We start from the raw sequence: 17,796 nt of genomic DNA, 5'->3' as shown, positions 1-17,796 counted from the left end.
TGAAAAACAAAATATTTCTGAAAAGCAGAACATGGGGGGAACCTGGCACAAGAACCGGCATGTTGCCTCACTTATGTATCGTCTTCACGTCGTCCACATGTGCCAAGATCTGGTTTGCATCAGAACACAAGCATACAATGCACGGTTTATGTTTTCTTCTGAAACACGTCCTGGAAGCAGAGGGAAGAGTGCAGACTGAGTCAATGGACTCCAAGGGAGCCACAGGCACGGCCTGGTCAGTGGGTGTGGTGACTGTTTTAAAGCGGCATCCACAACTTCTTGGAGGCGCTCCTGCAACGTCTCCAGGCCGCCCCTACAGCAGCCATACGAGGCCTGGCTCCTAAGGGCGCAGGGCCCGATGGCAAGTTCCGCGGTGCTGAAGAGAGATCCTAACGCATCACCTAGGAACTGTCCGCAGCCCGGACCAGGTCTGCTCTGCCATCCGAGAGACTCTCTCCCAGGGCCGCAGAAGAGGATCCCAAGCAGAGCTTCCCCAGTGGCCTGTGATCCTGACACCCGCCCCACGCGCTGCAGCCCTTGGCACAGGCCCTCACACCCACGCCGCAGAGTTGCGCAGCACATGGCCAGCAAGGAGCGAAGCTGGGACTCGAATCACCACAGGCCTGAGTTCCTAAAGACAGGGAACTCGTTGGCACCTAAGGCAGCCCCTTGCTGCCGTTAAAGAGCTCTAGAAAGCAGATGCTAGCTCATTAGAAGAAATAAATTTCCGAGTACTTCCATGCTATGACGGTCGGAAGTGAGCTCTGTTCCGGAAAAGGCCAATTATGGTGTTGTCTGTGGAACCGCAGGTGTCAAGAAGAGACCCAAGGGGGGAAAAAGGGCTTCTTCAGGGTCTGGTCCAGTGGGATTCAACTCTTTTTTGTCTGTTTACCACAGCAGCCTCTGTGAAAATGAAATCTTATGCAAAGCCCACTAGGTATTTTTAAAAAGACCTGGAGGGGGCCGGCCCTGTGGCTTAGTGGTTAAGTTTGGCATGCTCCGCTTCAGTGGCCCGGGTTCACAGGTTCGGATCCTGGCACAGACCTACACCACTCGTCAGCCATGCTGTGGCGGTGACCCATATATGAAGCAGAGGAAGACTGGCACAGATGTTAGCTCAGGGCCAGTCTTCCTCAGCAAAAACAAACACCTGTAGCTGCTCTGCCTGCACAGCGAGAAGGGTCCCAGTCCATAGCCCCTTTGCTCTGCTGCCCTCCTTTCTCCCTGTGGCACTAACCCTCAGTACTCCAAGAAGCACTGTTCGAAACAACAGGAGTCTCACTCTTTGCTGTAGAGAGGGAAAATCAGGCCCCCAACTAGAGAGCTGGATCCTAGCAAATCCCTATTGGTCTTCATGGCCAACATTCTGGAATCTTTGCACATTAGCTTCTGTGATCTGCACAGCCTTTCTCTTTACACCCTTTTTTTTTGCCCCTGAGGAAGATTAGCCCTGAGCTAACATCTGTGCCAATCTTCCTGTATTTTATATGTGGGGCTGGGCCACACGTTTTTTTTTAATAACCCAAGGACAATCGCACATACATGAAGATGATATTATTAATAATGGCTAATTCTTCTCAAGAGCTTAATAAGCGGCAAGCCTTGTCCTCAACACTTAGGTATAACCCTGCAACACTCCTTCACTCATTCAGAAAATGAGTCGCGTCATTCTGATGAAGACTGTCAGGTGACAGCAGGCAAGCATTTAAGACAGTCTTACCACGACTTCTGTATGGGAGAACTTAGAGCATAAGGTAATGACAAGAACTACAACTGACATTTGCTGGATGCCTGCTGCATGACAGGTGTTGTTCAAAGAGCTTACAGAGAGCCATTTAATCTCCATAACCCCATGGAATGCAACTATTCCTATCCCATTTTACAAGGGTGGTAACGGAAGTACAGAGAGATCAAGCAACTTGCCTGGGGTCACACAGCTGGGAAGTGGCAGAGTGCTGACCACTCCTCCGGCTCTGTACTGCCAGACACAGAGCTAATGCCCTCCTCATGTTCACAAGGCCCCAAATGACTGCCCCACCACATCCTTCTCTAAACATCTCTGCAAACTCCTCCTGCTCCCCACCAGCCCCAGGAACCATTCGGGCAGGCCTAACCACACACCACCCCTCGCACCCTCAGGGCTCTGTTAGGCTTGCCCTTTCCTACAAGTCCTTCTCTCTCTCAATGGGTTAACCCATCCTCCCCCTGCCAGTCTCTGTTCAGTGACTTTCTCCAGGAACATTCCTTAGATGCCCCAGGTGAGGGCAGGGCCCTCCTGTGGGGTCCCACAGCCCCAGGGCGTGCCCCTGTCCGGGCCTGGCCTGCACCCCTGCAGTGCCTGTCGCTGACTCAGGCCTCTCGTGGCACAGGGACCCCCTGTTTTCCTCCAGCGCCAACAAGCATCTCATGCACGGCAGGTGCTCCGTCGATTTTGTGAAATGAATTAGTGGGTGCAGGAACACAGCCCAGCAGTGCCTGGGGGGGTCAGGAAAATGCACTGCTCAGACCTCCAGGTGTAGGGAGCAGGACGGGCAGCCCCAGCCTCGGCCCCTGCGGACCCCTGCTGCACTGGGGCCAAGTGACGCCTCCTGGGAGCTACTGTGAGCCATAGCCCAGGCCTGCAATGGTGGGTGACAACAGCCCCACCCTTAGGAGACCAAGACTCCTCCCACAGGTGCCTCTGGCTACAGGACATTCCATGGGCCTGGCCGAGCCGATGGGGGAGCCACACGGCAGTCCGAGGCTCATCCCGCCTTCCGCCTCCTCGTCCCATAAGAGCCAAACCTCCACCATGGCTCTGCCTCCTTCTCCCGCTCCCACCCCCAGGAAATCCCTCGGACGCCTAATCCTGTCTTGACCTGAGCAATGATGGAGCCTGAGTCATAACTGCCACGCCACAGCCTGTCCCCAAAGCCAGGGCGGCCGGGTAGGTTCTTCCTCAAGTCACTGCTAGAACCAGCATCCCAGCACGCTGCGAAGAATAGGCTGAACCGGGAAATGGAGCAGGCGCCTCAGCTCCGCTTCCATCTCAGGAGAAGCCCAGAGGAGGTCCTGAGTGGTGGCAGGGATGGGGAGGGGGCGGGCACGGTGGCCCCCGGCACTGTCACTGCTGCACCCTGGAAACACACCCCCCGAGCTCCACAGTCAGCAGGTGACCTCTCTCCCTCACCCCTTCCCTGCGTCAGAATGTCCAGTGTCCTCAATCCTAGGGAACTGGGAACAATCCTGGTTTGGTTTATATCATCTGACAGCAAGTGGCAGAGACCTGCCTTGTTCCACATGAAGACCACCTACTCACCGTCACCTCACAGAGCCTCGCCAGCCACCCACCATGCTGCCGCCTGCCACCCGGGCCAGAGGACCACGGAGACCCGGCTGCGCGTCCAGGAGCAGGCTGGGCCAGGAGCTCAACAGAAAAGGCCTGAAGACACACAGCCCGGTGATGGTAATGGGCTCAAGCAGGGTCAGAACAAGCGCACAGCCACGGGCAGCCTCCCACGACACATTCCCCTCTGGTTGGCCAAAATGTTCAAAATGTCTGAGAGAAAAAGTATATTTCGCCGGGTTACCACCATCAAATGGCTGTGCGAGCCAGCTGCCCATCCTGCTCTCTGGGTCGCTCAATGCTCTCAAGGCACCATCATATCTGGAGATTCCTCACCAGCATCTCCCACTCCTCCCACAGGGCCCCATCCCTTCCCAAAGCCCATTCTCTTAGCTCAGGAGGTCATGATAAAAATCAGGGGCTTTATTGCTAGATCCCAAAAGAACTGGAGAAGCAAGCAAGCCCTCCGCCTGACAAGTGACAACAGGAGCCAACATGGTCTTCGGGCCCTGCATGTTCAAATCCTCTCGAGAATCCGAATTAGAGACATTGATTACCTGCCTCCACCCCCTCATCCCGGAGAAATGAAGGGCAGTGATGATAGCGATGCAAACCATGCCTTGCCGAAGGAGTCAGTCTATATTCTAACTGGAAATTAACTGAAGTTCTGCTGTGAAACAGGGAATACCTGCATATAACCTAGTTCAGGCCCTTCCCTCCAGACCCTGATTCTAGAAAACCTGACAGCCTTTGTGCCCGACATCTTATGGGACTCCTCCTGAAGGAATCTCAACAAAGGACATGGTATTAACCATGCTAACAGCCAAAAAGTTCCTGAAATGCTTTTTCTTTTCTTTGTGCGTGAGGAAGATTGTCCCTGAGCTGGGTCCATGCCAATCTTCTTCTGTTTGGTATGTGGGACGCCACCACCGCGTGGCCTAATGAGCAGTGTGCAGGTCTGCACCCAGGATCCAAACCCGTGAACCCTGGGCCTCTAAAGCGGAGCATGTGAACTTAACCGCTGCACCACCAGGTTGGCCCCACTGAGATGCCTTTTTAAGAGGGGTAAGAAGTTATCTTTGACCTCAAAGATTCCCAGCCCTCATCCTCTCCCACTCTAAACCCTCAGAAAACCAGTCTTCAACTGTTACTAGCAAAAGAAACTCTCTGGTCACGTGTCTGAATTATATGAATGCACCACATCCTCTTCATTTAATTGTCACTTTCTCCTCCATCTCTGAATTTTTTAAAAAGCCATTAGGCAACTGGAAACTAGCTGTGTTGCAGATGAAAGTGCAAGTCTGCACAAAAAAATATAAATAAGAAGACTGCACAGCCACAGCCCAACTGGGATCAGCAAGATTTGTCCAGATGTGCCAGGAAAAAAATGGTTTTTGATGTCCTGTGATTTTGCAGCCATTTAAATCTTATTAGCAATTACAGAGCCTGTTAGCACTGAGTGCATCTTGCAGTCACAGTCAAGTCCTGGCAACAAGAGGGTGCCTGAGTGACGGGCCCAGGCGACCTGGCCACACTCCTTCCAGCAACGTAGGAACATGTGCCCTCCCAGCTCGGTGCCACTTCATTAAGATTCTCCCCTTGCAGGCGGGGAAAAGGCGGCCTGCGGTGCTGATGATAGCAGAGTTCTCTGGAAGTGGCGGGGAGGACTAGCGAGATGGACTGAGGCTGGTATTTCTGCAAAACAGCTGATCTAAAAGACAACTTTAAGATGATTCCACGCCACTAACTTCTCAGCTAGTGACAGTACTGCCATTTAAACTGGTAGTTTCCAGGAAAGCAGTGGCAGGTCCCAAACAGCGGCTGCCATCACCTGAAAGGGACCACAGGAGCCCGAGGTGGCTGGTAGGGTTTCCAGCAGGCATCACGCAGGTCTCCTTTACAACCAGAACAGGATGACCACGACTCCAGCAGGGACGTGTGAGCAGAGCCTTAATGAAAGAATAAAACTGAACTTTCTCAGAACTGGGAGCTTTGGTGACTTTGGAAATGAAAGGGTCGTTCTCCTCCAGGAAGATACTAAATTGGACAATTTCCTCCCAGTTTTTTTCTAGGCTCCAAGGCACCAGACCTCAACTTCTCCCCCAACCGGAGACTCTGGGTCTCCTGTCACAGGGGAGAGGGTACCAGGAGCCCTGGGGGAAGAGTCTGATTCTTCTCACCTTCTGGGGGGGCTGACGGGGGCTCGAGAGCACTGTCGTTGGCAGGGGGCTCCCCACACCCTAGGCTGCCACACAGCACATCCCTCAAAACAGGGCATCAAACCTCCAAGGGGGGTTCCCGGTTCTGTCTTCTGAAAATGGGTCAGGGAAGGGGAGGTGCTCGTTTTGACTAACGTGCTGCTGACCTGAACACTCACGGCATAGAAATACAACGGTCCACCTTGCTGAGCTTAGACAACCTAGTAGAAAGTAGGAGACACGCAGCATCTTACAGCTCATCTCTGATGACCAGAGAAGCCCGAGAAAGCCTGGATCAAAAATTCTCTGGCAACCCTGGAGATGCGCTTTCAGGGAATAAGGTATCACTGGGGATGGGAGAAGATGGGAAAGCACGTTATTAAGCACCTGCTATGCACCAGACGTCAGCAGTTGCACATCTGAGTCTCACACCCCTCTTTTCAGACTGCACCCATTTCACAGATGAAGAAACTGAGGCTCCAAGAATGGAAGTGGCTAGCCAGTGGCAGAGCTGGGATCTAAACCAGAAACGCGACTCCACACTTCCAGGAGGAGCACAACCAATATTTACTGTGCAGTTACTATGTGCCAGCTGCTGTCTGAAGGGCTTTTAAGCTTTTAGATCATTGAATCCTCAGAAAAATTCCACGGTATATAGGATACTTCATCCAAAAGCAGCAGGTTACACATTCTTCTGAAGCGCGCATGGAACATTCTCAAGGATAGACCGTATCTTGGGAAACAAAGCAAGCATCAATAAGTTCAAGAGGGTTGAAATAACATCAAGCATCTTTTCTGATCATAATGCTATGAAACTAGAAATCAACTGCAAGAATAAAGCTGGGAAAGGGCCAAAAATGTGGAGACTAAACAACATGCTACTGAACAATGTATTATTGAAGAAATTAAAGAAGAAATGAAACATTATCTGGAGACATATGAAAATGAAAACACACCATACCAACTGATTTGGGACACAGCAAAGGCAGTCCTAAGAGGGAAATTCATTACAGTACAGGCTGACCTCAATAAGCAAGAAAAATCTTACATAAACAACCTCAAACGACACCTAAGGGAATTAGAAAAAGAAGAACAAACAAAGCCCAAAGTCAGTAGAAGGAGGGAAATAATAAAAACTAGAGCAGAAATAAATGATATTGAAACAAAAAAGACAGTAGAAAGGATCAAAGAAACAAAGTGTTGATTGTTCGAAAAAATTAACAGAATTGACAAACCCTTAGCCAGACTCACTAAAAAGAAAGAGAGCAGTCTCAAATAAATATAATTACAAATGAGAGAGGAGAAATCACAACAGATACCGAAGAAATACAAAGGATCCTAAGAGAATACTATCAAAAACTATATGTCAACAAATTGAACAACCTAGAAGAAATGGATAAATTCCTAGACTCATACAAGCTACCCAAACTGAATCAGGAAGAAATGGAGAATCGGAATAGACCAAACACAAGTAAAGAAATAGAAACAGTAATGAAAAGCCTCCCCAAAAATAAGGGTCCAGGACGAGACGACATCTCTGCACAATTCTACCAAACATTCAAAGAAGATTTATTACCTATCTTTCTCAAACTGTTCCAGAAAATAGAGGAAGATGGAGCACTCACAAATACATTCTATGAAGCCAACATCACTCTGATCCACAAACCTGACAAGGACAACACAAAGAAGGAAAACTACAGGCCGATATCACTGACGAGTATAGATGCAAAAATCCTCAACAAAATTTTGGCAAAATGAATACAGCAATACGTCAAAAAGATTATACACCATGATCAAGTGGGATTTATACCAGGGACACAGGGATGCTTCAACATCTGCAAGTCAATCAACGTGATTCACTACATTAACAAAACGGGAAACAAAAACCACATGACCATCTCAATACATAAAGAGAAAGCATTCGACAAGATCCAACATCCACTTACGATAAAAACCCACAATAAAACGGATACAGAAGGAAAGTACATCAACATAATAAAGGCCATATATGACAAACCCACAGCCAAAATCACACTCAACGGAAAAAACTGAAACCCACCCCTCTAAGAACAGGAACAAACAAGGGTACCCACTTTCACCACTCTTATTCAACGTAGAACTGGAGGTTTTGGCCAGAGCAATTCGGCAGGAAAAAGAAACTGATGGTTGCTGTGGACTCAAATTATTTGTGAATGAACACACTGCCTCAGTTTCTCGTTTGACTATTAGCGCAGAATCCCTAGCTGAAACGATCACGGAATCCCCTGAATCCGAAGGGAGCACGGAAACGTCAGTGTGCTCCCGGCCTTCCCATCGCTTCTCCAGGTCCTACTGAAATAAGGAATATTCAGTAGAAGAGCAAAGGGAAACTTTCTGAAGCTCGTCTTAATTTCGGAGCCACAGACGCTTCCCGCGCTTCCGTCTTCGGTTAGGAACAGAGAGAGGAATCATCACGCATGTCAGGGAAATACTCCAATGACCCTCAAGTTGGGGTGGGCGGTCTGTCTTGGATACCACGGGCTCACCTCTGCTGTACAAACTGTTCCAGCGGCATTCGATTTTCTGGAAGACTTTTCCGATTGATTTACATTGTGAACCACACGCCCTCCTCAGCCTTTCTCCGAGCTGGGAGGCAGGCCAATTCGGGGAACCCGCGTGAGGCCTGAGTCAAGTCGGTCCCTGACCTGGGCGGCTGGCTGTGAGGAGGCCCGGAGTCCAGAGCTCTTGTGTGCGAGAGCCTCACCGGGGGACTCTGGTCACAGTCAGACCCTAGCCAAGGGTCCCAGTGAGGAGGCCCGGCCCCAGAAAAAGGTCTTTCTTGGACTTCAGAAGAAGAAAGCGGTTTCAACGGTTGAGAAAGACTTGAAAGATCATTTTGGTGGCTGCTGAGAGAGCTCCTCTGAAGCCAATTCTTCTGCGATCGCACATATTCATGAACCGGGAACACGGTCGTCACGTTAAGCTCCTAAGAACAACGTCTACCTTAATTCTTTGGGTGTCAGGAAGCTTACCTTACTGTCAAGTAAAAGAGTACCCCCCCGTAGGTGTGCGTACGTGTGGCCGTGTGACAACCATCAAATCGGACATCTAAGCACTACCTGTCCAGCAGGTCAGAAAAATTAACCTGTGGATCGAAAACGACAACCCCTAAGCGAACCCCCACTTCTCCCTGAAAAAGGGATGCCCGATGATGTCGCCAGGGAATTCCTCTAGGGCTCCAAGGGCCCTCTTTCTGCAGCTTCAGGCACGACTTGAGGCTCCGGGGGCCCGCAGCGGGCGGGAGGGGGAAGGCAAGACCAACTCTGAGACAGAGAACACGTGGAGGGCAAACCTGGGAGGCCAGAAAGGGGGCTACTTGAGACTGGACTCCAACCCCCGGGCCACGGACCCGGCCCCAACGTCCGCTCTCCACAGCAGCACTTCAGCTCACTGGAGCCGGGCCCGGCTTCGGGCGGGGCCACACAGCCGTCCAAACTCTGGAAACCGAAGACGGTCTCTCTTGGGCGGAATGAGAAGAAACAGGGTCAAGACGACAGAAAAGCTTAGAGAGAACGAGAATGTGCTTAATTCTCTGGTTGCAAAGTACCGAATCGGTCGGTGCAAATGCGTCCACGCCTGCGGTAGGTATGGGCGTGTGTGTGTGTCTGGGAGTGTGTGGCCAGCACGTCCCCTAAGTCTTGCTGAAGGCTTTCTCACTTCACGAGTAGAAACGCGACTAACATGAAACACGTTACCGGGAGGTGCGGTCACTTGAATTCTGGTTATGCTGATGTTGAGTAAGAAATGATTAGTTTCCATTTTTGGGTGAGTCGTCCTGAGTGAAGATGGCAAAGGTGGATCGAAACAAGAACAACGCTCACATTCAAAGCCAAATAAGCGTAAAATAAAGCGGGACTTCCAGACTGACGAAACCCAAAGCTTGTTACGTGGACAAATGGAGTGGAGACTGGCACAACATCGACGAACCTGGCGGGCGTTACGCTCAAGGGAACAAGCCAGGCAGGGGAAGACAGATACCGCCTGGGCTCACTTAACACGTGAACTCCAAACACGACCAGAGAAAGGTCAGTTCACAGACACGGAGAGTACTAAAGTGGTGGCCAGTGGCTGTGGAGCGGGAGGGAGAGGGAGAGGCAGGTCAAAGGGGACCAACTCTCAGCCCTGAGATCAAGGAGCTCTGAGGATCTCACGTCTGACGCGGTGAGCAGAGTCGAGAACGCCGCACTGTAGGACTGACATCAGCTAAGAGGGCAGCACTTCAGTGCCCTCGCACGCACACACAGAGTCAACAAGTGAGGCGGAAACAACAATCGGAGTTGAGGACAGAGGAGAGTGAGGGTGTGAGTCCCCGGGAACTAGACCGAATTCCTGGGAGAGCTGCAGACTTCTTGCAAAGGCCCTGAGACAGGTGGCTTCGAACCAAGAATCCAGGAGACGCAAGGAACCGGGCGACAGCCGGCTTCCAGGGGGAAGAAACAGAAAACCGGCTAAGGTCTAGAAGGCCCGGGAGGGTGGAGGGAGGCAGTTGGAGGCCAGTTGGTGGCGCAGGGGCTGGGGTCCAATCGCCTGCCCTCCTCTCGCCTGCCCCACCCCCCCTCAGGAGCCCCCGTGACACGGCCACGGTTCCATGATGAGGGCGCGGGGTTCTAATCTCCAAGTCACTCCCAGCGCTCAGTTGCCTGAGAGTAGGACCAGATCCGAGATATGGAAACTCCTATCTTGCGTCTACAAAGCATCGCCGCTACCTGCTTCAGCTCCAGTGCCGCCTCCTGGGTGATTGGGACCATCCTCCGCATCCTGTACGGACTGGGGCTTTTCCTCCTGTTCTTCCCCCCCCCCAAGACGCATTTGCCCTCACGACCACCTGGCAACAGGAGAAACGTCAGGAAGGTAAGACATCCTGGACCCAGACCCACCCCAAGACGAGTCTCTCTCCTCTTTGACTGGGATTTCCGCTTCTCTGAATCAACTCGAGGGACTCCAGGGATGGGAAAGAACGGAACACCATCCTTCTAGACACAAGCCAGGTTGCGTGGGCAGGGGGGAGAGCGGGCACAAGGATTTCGGTCCGAAGACCTCCGAGCAGGAGTCCCGGTGTGGTAGAGGGCTCCAGGGAAAGGCCCCCGAGGCCAGCGACCAGTGGCCACGGACGGGAGGCCGAGTGGGGTCTGTGGGAGGGGAGACAGGCCCTGAGCACCGCTTCCCCAGCCACCTCCCCGGGGCAGGTGTCTCAGGCGGGCCTTTTCTCTGTCGTGCTCGATCTGAGGGCACAGCTCAGCCCCCGAGAGCCTCTGGGCAGGACCTGGAGTGGGGCTGTAGCCTCGGGAAGCAGAGTCCTCCCTGAGGAAGCTCACAAGATCCTGTACCTCTGAGAAGGCGCGCGCGCGCGCGCGCGCTTCTTGAGCAGAGGAACAGCGACGGAAGATGCACGCTGGTCCCACACGGGGACCTGCTTACGATCCTCAGAGAAGGAAGACAGCACACGTCCATTCTGGGTTCAGTTGTCCACTTCCAAAGGAAGTGAAAGGGAAGAAACGCCCCAGAGCCCCACGAGTTCAGGGTAGGCGGTCATCCTGCTCACAAACGCTGCGCGTCTGCGGCTGGTCCAGAGAGAGGACGGGGAGCCTTGGGGCTCAGACCCCGCAGTTTCTTGTTTTTTCTCTCATTTCAGCGTCAAGTGGAGCCGAGAGGGAGGAGCAGCAGGAGCAGGAAGAAAAGGGGAGCTTGGAAAGGTAAGCTGCTGCCATTCAGCCCTGTGCCCCAGAGCTGGCCTCCACCTCCTGTCCCTGAGCGCCCGGCTCCGTGGGCTCGAGGAGGCCAGGGACAGAGCCTGTCCCTCAGGAGACAGAGCCCTCCGCGAGGCTCCCGGGAAGGAGAGGAAAACCTGAGTCCTTGCCAGATTCTGTGCGCGGAACTAAGGCCCAGGCCGGCAGGCGTCCGCAACAGGCTGTTGCCCAGCAGGGGCACGTGGGCTGTGGTGGAGGTTGAAGCACTCGGTCCACGACAAACCTCAACCCATCAGCAGCCTTGCCATCCCCGTCAGGGATCCCGTGGCCTTGGGCACTGGTGCCTGGGCTCCAGACTCTGACCTCAAACGGTCTGCCCTAAAGGCACACTGCACGCAGCCTCCTGCCAGAGCCCTCGGCCCCCGCCTTCACCGCTGTGACCCGGTGCCCTCATTTCTAGTTTACAGAGCTGGCCGGAAGGACCTGGCAGAAGTGGGGGGCCCGAGGTCCCTTTTGCCAAGGTAAGGAAAATTGCCCTTCTCTCCTGGGCTTCTTCCTCGCAGAGGCTCTGACGTGCCCCAGGGCTACAGGCGGCTTGGGGCTGAGCTGGGAGGGGAGCCACGGGCCAGGGGGTGGCAAGAGGCCTGGGGGGAGGGACAGCAGGAGAATTCGGTCCAGTGAAGGGAGGGCCAGGGAGGGCCGTGGCTCTCAAGGGGCCACCCGCACCTGGCCTGGCCCGGCCCGGCCTGCCCTGCCCCGGCCCGGCCCGGCCCGGCCCTGCCCTGCCCTGCCCTGCCCTGCCCGGCCCTGCCGTCCCAGGGCCCTCTGCTCCCGGCTACAGCTTGTGCATCTTGTTTCCCGCAGCTCCCCGGGGAGGCTGTCTTGTAAGGGGTGCTTCCACCGCTTCGCATCTCAAGACTCCCCTGGGGAGGCGTGCAAGACAGCGTCTGCTACAGTCCGCCAGCCACGCGGGAAGCCCGCGCAAGGTGCTCCTCTCACCACGACTCCAGCACTTTCCCTGGCTCTTCTCACCCAGCGCACTCGACCTTGGGCCTCCACCCTGCCAGCAGAACCGCCCTCGGCCCTGACCACCACTCCACTACGCCCCGTGGCCACGAGCTCGGCTCCAGCTCACTCGTCTTGGCCGTTTCCCAACTCAGGCCACGGCCGCGGGAGCTGTCGCCTTCAAACGTTCCCCTCCCGGTGGAACACGATCCAGGCCTGGTTCTTCCCCTTGCCGTCGCGCTTCGGGTCCCAGCAAGGGCCCCTGTCCTGCCTCCCACCAGCGGCCTCCTTCTGGGGAGGCCCCACAAACAGGGAGGGAGAGACCGACAGCCCCTCACTTGCCAGCCCTGACGCCCAGAAGCTGCTCGAGACAGACATCACGGAAAGCGTGCCCACGGAGGTCTGGGGAGAAGAGCAAGACGACCCACGCCCTCCTCACATGCTCCAAGCACACACGATCACGTCTGGGCTGAATTTCCGCTGGGGCCTACCCCTCCTGTCCTTGGGGCCTGCGGCTCCGAAAGCATGTGAGGCTCAACCCTCGGCCCTTCCACGGTCCCCTCTGCCCCCCGCAGCCACCTGGGATGCTGGGGCCCCCTCGCCGGCTGACTCGGCACGCTTCGCGGGAGAACCTCTTGAGCCTCCTCCGGGTGACCAGGTCTCAGCTCTGACGACAAAACCATCAGTTCCCAGGCTGGCCCGTCCCCTCCCTGCTCCCTCACCTGTGTGTGAGGAAAATCACAAGGCCCTGGGAGGGACCCTACCTGGCCATGGCAGAGGGCCCTCAGAAGCCTCTCTCTCGGGACAGGAGGGCCGGCCGCCTTCTCCAACCTCCCCACGCAGCCTCTCAGAGAGCGAAGGGCGGGGTGGGACCTTCGTGGGGGCCGAGCGAGGCCGTCGGGGGCCGACTTCAGGCTCCCCAGCGGCCAGGGAAGAGCCTCGGCAGGAGAGTAGGGCTGGGGCCTCACCAGAGCCCTGCCGTGGGGTGGCAACACCGGACGGGGAGTCAGGGTCCCAGTCTCGGAGCCAGGTCGGGGACATGGGAGACACCCTCGAGACCAAACCCCTCCGGCCCCGGCCTGCCAAGGAAGAGGAGCCTCACGACGGCCCTCTCAGAAAAATGTGGAGACGCCTCCTGCCCTGCCTGAGGCCCAACAAGGAGGAAGCGCGAGAGGATCCCCTCGCCAAGGCAAGCCCGCCTCGGCCACCGCCCAGAGCCGGGCACGGGTCACACACAGCTCGGCGTCGGATGGCGGGGCTGTTCAGGCGCCATCGACAGTGACATCCTGTGTCTGCGTCCTGGGAGGGAAACCGAGGCTGGCCGAGAACTTCCGGCCTCCCAGCAGAAGCATCGCGAAACCCACCTCAGGCCTGGCGAGCCGGACATACCTGTCACCACGACGTGCCCTCCTCCCCAGAGCAGAGGAGAACAATCGCAGAGGACAGCCCCCAGCCCACCTCCAGGCACCACAACTGTCCCGATACGAGGGAATGGATCAGAGCAGCCATGGCGACCGGACCTCGCCATCCAGGCAGCCGCGCTCCCCGGCCAAACCCTGCCAGCCTGGGCTGAGGGTGGCAGCTGCCTCAGCCAATCCATTACCCGCCATGCTGTCCTCAGATCTGCGTCTCCCGGGATGAGCAGACTGTGCCTCACACCCCTTTCCTCGTAGGAACGCTTCTCTCCCCGAATGGGCAAGCGGACGAACAGAAAACCTGCTTCTTCTCCTTATCCCACCCTCCGTGCTAACGCCGTCCTCCTACCCGAGTTTTCCCCCAATACACTTGTTTTCTCCTTAGAGGTCGTGGCTTCTGTCTGTGCCCTGCTAGGGGGAAAAACGGGCTCAGGCTCCGCCCTTCCTGAGCGTCTGCTTTGGCTTCCAGAAGGGACAGGGCCACGGGGGGGGGGGGGGGGGCTGGGGGGGGGGGGAGGCCGACGGCAGCGTGGCTCACCCGCCCTCGCCCCAGCTCCCCCATTGCACCTCAAGTCCCCATCACACCGTCCTCCCAAAAACACACGGAAGCTTTGGGCTCCTTCCAGAGGAGCGAAACCTCTAAGACCCCAAGCCCACGATGGGCCCCGCCTGTCCTCTCCTGCGTTCTCTGGCCCTTGAACTTGTGGGGCTGTAGGGAGGGGCTTTGCAGAGGCTCCAGCGAGTGTCGAGACGGGCTCACAGGTCACAGAGTGGGGAGGGGAGTGTGGGGCAGTGCTGGCCCTGAGTCCGGAGGGCGAGGAAGCTTGCCCCGCCCCCCCACCCCTGGGCTCTTGGTGGGAATAGGTGAGGACGCCGCCCCGGGAGCTTCTTCTCTCCCTGCTGAAGCTGCCACGGAGATGGGCCTGCGCATCCCTCTCGGCCCAGCGTCCCCGTCCCTCCGTGCTTGTCACAGTCGGGAGCAGCAGCGACAAGGATGGCTGCGCTCCCGGCTCCGAGGGCGGGCGGGTGGGGAGCACGCAGGCTGCCGTGGGCCCTCACCCCTCTGCCCAGAGGAGCTCAGAGCCCTGCTCTCCTGCACCTGCCTTCTCCTCCTGGGGAACGGAGCCGGGGCTGAGCGCGTGGGGTCACCACCGGACGGTGGGACGCTGTGCGCCTAGGCTGGGACGCGGGGGAAGGAGACAAAGTGCCACTAGAGTTGAACCGCTTACCTACCGGACGGCATTTTTTGGTTTGTATCATTTCACCCCTTAGAAATAAACCTGCCATGAGCTTCTCTGTGAAGGTTTTTGGGTGAACTGAAATTTTGCTGCCCAGCAAATATCACGGGCAGTGAAGGTGTGAAAATGAGCCCGCCTCCAGGATCTCACGAGGAAACGCCACATGGGTTGGAGGTTGAAAGGGCGAAACAGGGCAGAGAGAGTCAACCTAACACCGTATCTTGGATCTGAGCCATTTCCTGAGGAAAGGTCCGTTCCTTAACGCGCGGCACAGGTGCTGGGGACGGGGGAGGGACGGGGATCACCACACTGAATAAAACACTGCCGGAACGCATCTGGACAGGAGACCCCTGACCTTTAACCTGTCACGAGCCCTCTGTTCTTCGTCTCCAGAGAACGTTAATTACACAGAGATCCACACCGATCGAGCGGGTCCCCTGAATGAACTGGATTTCCCCTTGAATTAAGAAGAAACTGACGGTTTGCTGTGGACCCCAATTAGTTGCGAATCAACAGACCGCCTCAGTTTCTCATGGGAATATTAGCGCAGAATCCCCAGCTGAAACGATCACGGAATCCCCTGAATCCGAAGGGAGCACGGAAACGTCAGTGTGCTCCTGGCCTTCCCATCGCTTCTCCAGGTCCCACTGAAATAAGGAATATTCAGTCGAAGAGCAAAGGGAAACTTTCTGAAGCTCGTCTTAATGTCGGAGCCACAGACGCTTCCCGCGCTTCCGTCTTCGGTTAGGAACAGAGAGAGGAATCATCACGCATGTCAGGGAAATACTCCAATGACCCTCAAGTTGGGGTGGGCGGTCTGTCTTGGATACCACGGGCTCACCTCTGCTGTACAAACTGTTCCAGCGGCATTCGATTTTCTGGAAGACTTTTCCGATTGATTTACGTTGTGAACCACACGCCCTCCTCAGCCTTTCTCCGAGCTGGGAGGCAGGCCAATTCGGGGAACCCGCGTGAGGCCTGAGTCAAGTCGGTCCCTGACCTGGGCGGCTGGCTGTGAGGAGGCCCGGAGTCCAGAGCTCTTGTGTGCGAGAGCCTCACCGGGGGACTCTGGGCACAGTCAGACCCTAGCCAAGGGTCCCAGTGAGGAGGCCCGGCCCCAGAAAAAGGTCTTTCTTGGACTTCAGAAGAAGAAAGCGGTTTCAACGGTTGAGAAAGACTTGAAAGATCATTTTGGTGGCTGCTGAGAGAGCTCCTCTGAAGCCAGTTCTTCTGCGATCGCACATATTCATGAACCGGGAACACGGTCGTCACGTTAAGCTCCTAAGAACAACGTCTACCTTAATTCTTTGGGTGTCAGGAAGCTTACCTTACTGTCAAGTAAAAGAGTACCCCCCCGTAGGTGTGTGTACGTGTGGCCGTGTGACAACCATCAAATCGGACATCTAAGCACTACCTGTCCAGCAGGTCAGAAAAATTAACCTGTGGATCGAAAACGACAACCCCTAAGCGAACCCCCACTTCTCACTGAAAAAGGGATGCCCGATGATGTCGCCAGGGAATTCCTCTAGGGCTCCAAGGGCCCTCTTTCTGCAGCTTCAGGCACGACTTGAGGCTCCGGGGGCCCGCAGCGGGCGGGAGGGGGAAGGCAAGACCAACTCTGAGAAAGAGAACACGTGGAGGGCAAACCTGGGAGGCCAGAAAGGGGGCTACTTGAGACTGGACTCCAACCCCCGGGCCACGGACCCGGCCCCAACGTCCGCTCTCAACAGCAGCACTTCAGCTCACTGGAGCCGGGCCCGGCTTCGGGCGGGGCCACACAGCCGTCCAAACTCTGGAAACCGAAGACGGTCTCTCTTGGGCGGAATGAGAAGAAACAGGGTCAAGACGACAGAAAAGCTTAGAGAGAACGAGAATGTGCTTAGTTCTCTGGTTGCAAAGTACCGAATCGGTCGGTGCAAATGCGTCCACGCCTGCGGTAGGTATGGGCGTGTGTGTGTGTCTGGGTGTGTGTGGCCAGCACGTCCCCTAAGTCTTGCTGAAGGCTTTCTCACTTCACGAGTAGAAACGCGACTAACATGAAACACGTTACTGGGAGGTGCGGTCACTTGAATTCTGGTTATGCTGATGTTGAGTAAGAAACGATTAGTTTCCATTTTGGGGTGAGTCGTCCTGAGTGAAGATGGCAAAGGTGGATCGAAACAAGAACAACGCTCATATTCAAAGCCAAATAAGCGTAAAATAAAGCGGGACTTCCAGACTGACGAAACCCAAAGCTTGTTACGTGGACAAATGGAGTGGAGACTGGCACAACATCGACGAACCTGGCGGGCGTTACGCTCAAGGGAACAAGCCAGGCAGGGGAAGACAGATACCGCCTGGGCTCACTTAACACGTGAACTCCAAACACGACCAGAGAAAGGTCAGTTCACAGACACGGAGAGTACTAAAGTGGTGGCCAGTGGCTGTGGAGCGGGAGGGAGAGGGAGAGGCAGGTCAAAGGGGACCAACTCTCAGCCCTGAGATCAAGGAGCTCTGAGGATCTCACGTCTGACGCGGTGAGCAGAGTCGAGAACGCCGCACTGTAGGACTGACATCAGCTAAGAGGGCAGCACTTCAGTGCCCTCGCACGCACACACAGAGTCAACAAGTGAGGCGGAAACAACAATCGGAGTTGAGGACAGAGGAGAGTGAGGGTGTGAGTCCCCGGGAACTAGACCGAATTCCTGGGAGAGCTGCAGACTTCTTGCAAAGGCCCTGAGACAGGTGGCTTCGAACCAAGAATCCAGGAGACGCAAGGAACCGGGCGACAGCCGGCTTCCAGGGGGAAGAAACAGAAAACCGGCTAAGGTCTAGAAGGCCCGGGAGGGTGGAGGGAGGCAGTTGGAGGCCAGTTGGTGGCGCAGGGGCTGGGGTCCAATCGCCTGCCCT

At 55.5% G+C, this 17,796-nt stretch overlaps 1 protein-coding gene and 1 non-coding gene across 18 annotated transcripts in view; both read right to left on the bottom strand.

Moving 5' to 3' along the window:
• Nucleotides 1-17,796, bottom strand: part of LDLRAD3 (low density lipoprotein receptor class A domain containing 3) — a 417,721-nt gene that overhangs the window by 137,872 nt on the left and 262,053 nt on the right. The window lies entirely within an intron of this gene.
• On the bottom strand, nt 10,845-10,979 carry MIR9123 (microRNA mir-9123). Its single transcript, NR_128154.1, is given in 1 exon segment — nt 10,845-10,979. It is a non-coding gene; the product is annotated as a microRNA mir-9123 (primary transcript).

This window comes from Equus caballus, chromosome 12 (assembly GCF_041296265.1).
Source record: "Equus caballus isolate H_3958 breed thoroughbred chromosome 12, TB-T2T, whole genome shotgun sequence".
Lineage (NCBI taxonomy): Eukaryota > Metazoa > Chordata > Mammalia > Perissodactyla > Equidae > Equus > Equus caballus.
Note: the sequence above shows the minus strand (reverse complement) of the source record. Positions and strands in the feature narration are given on the sequence as shown.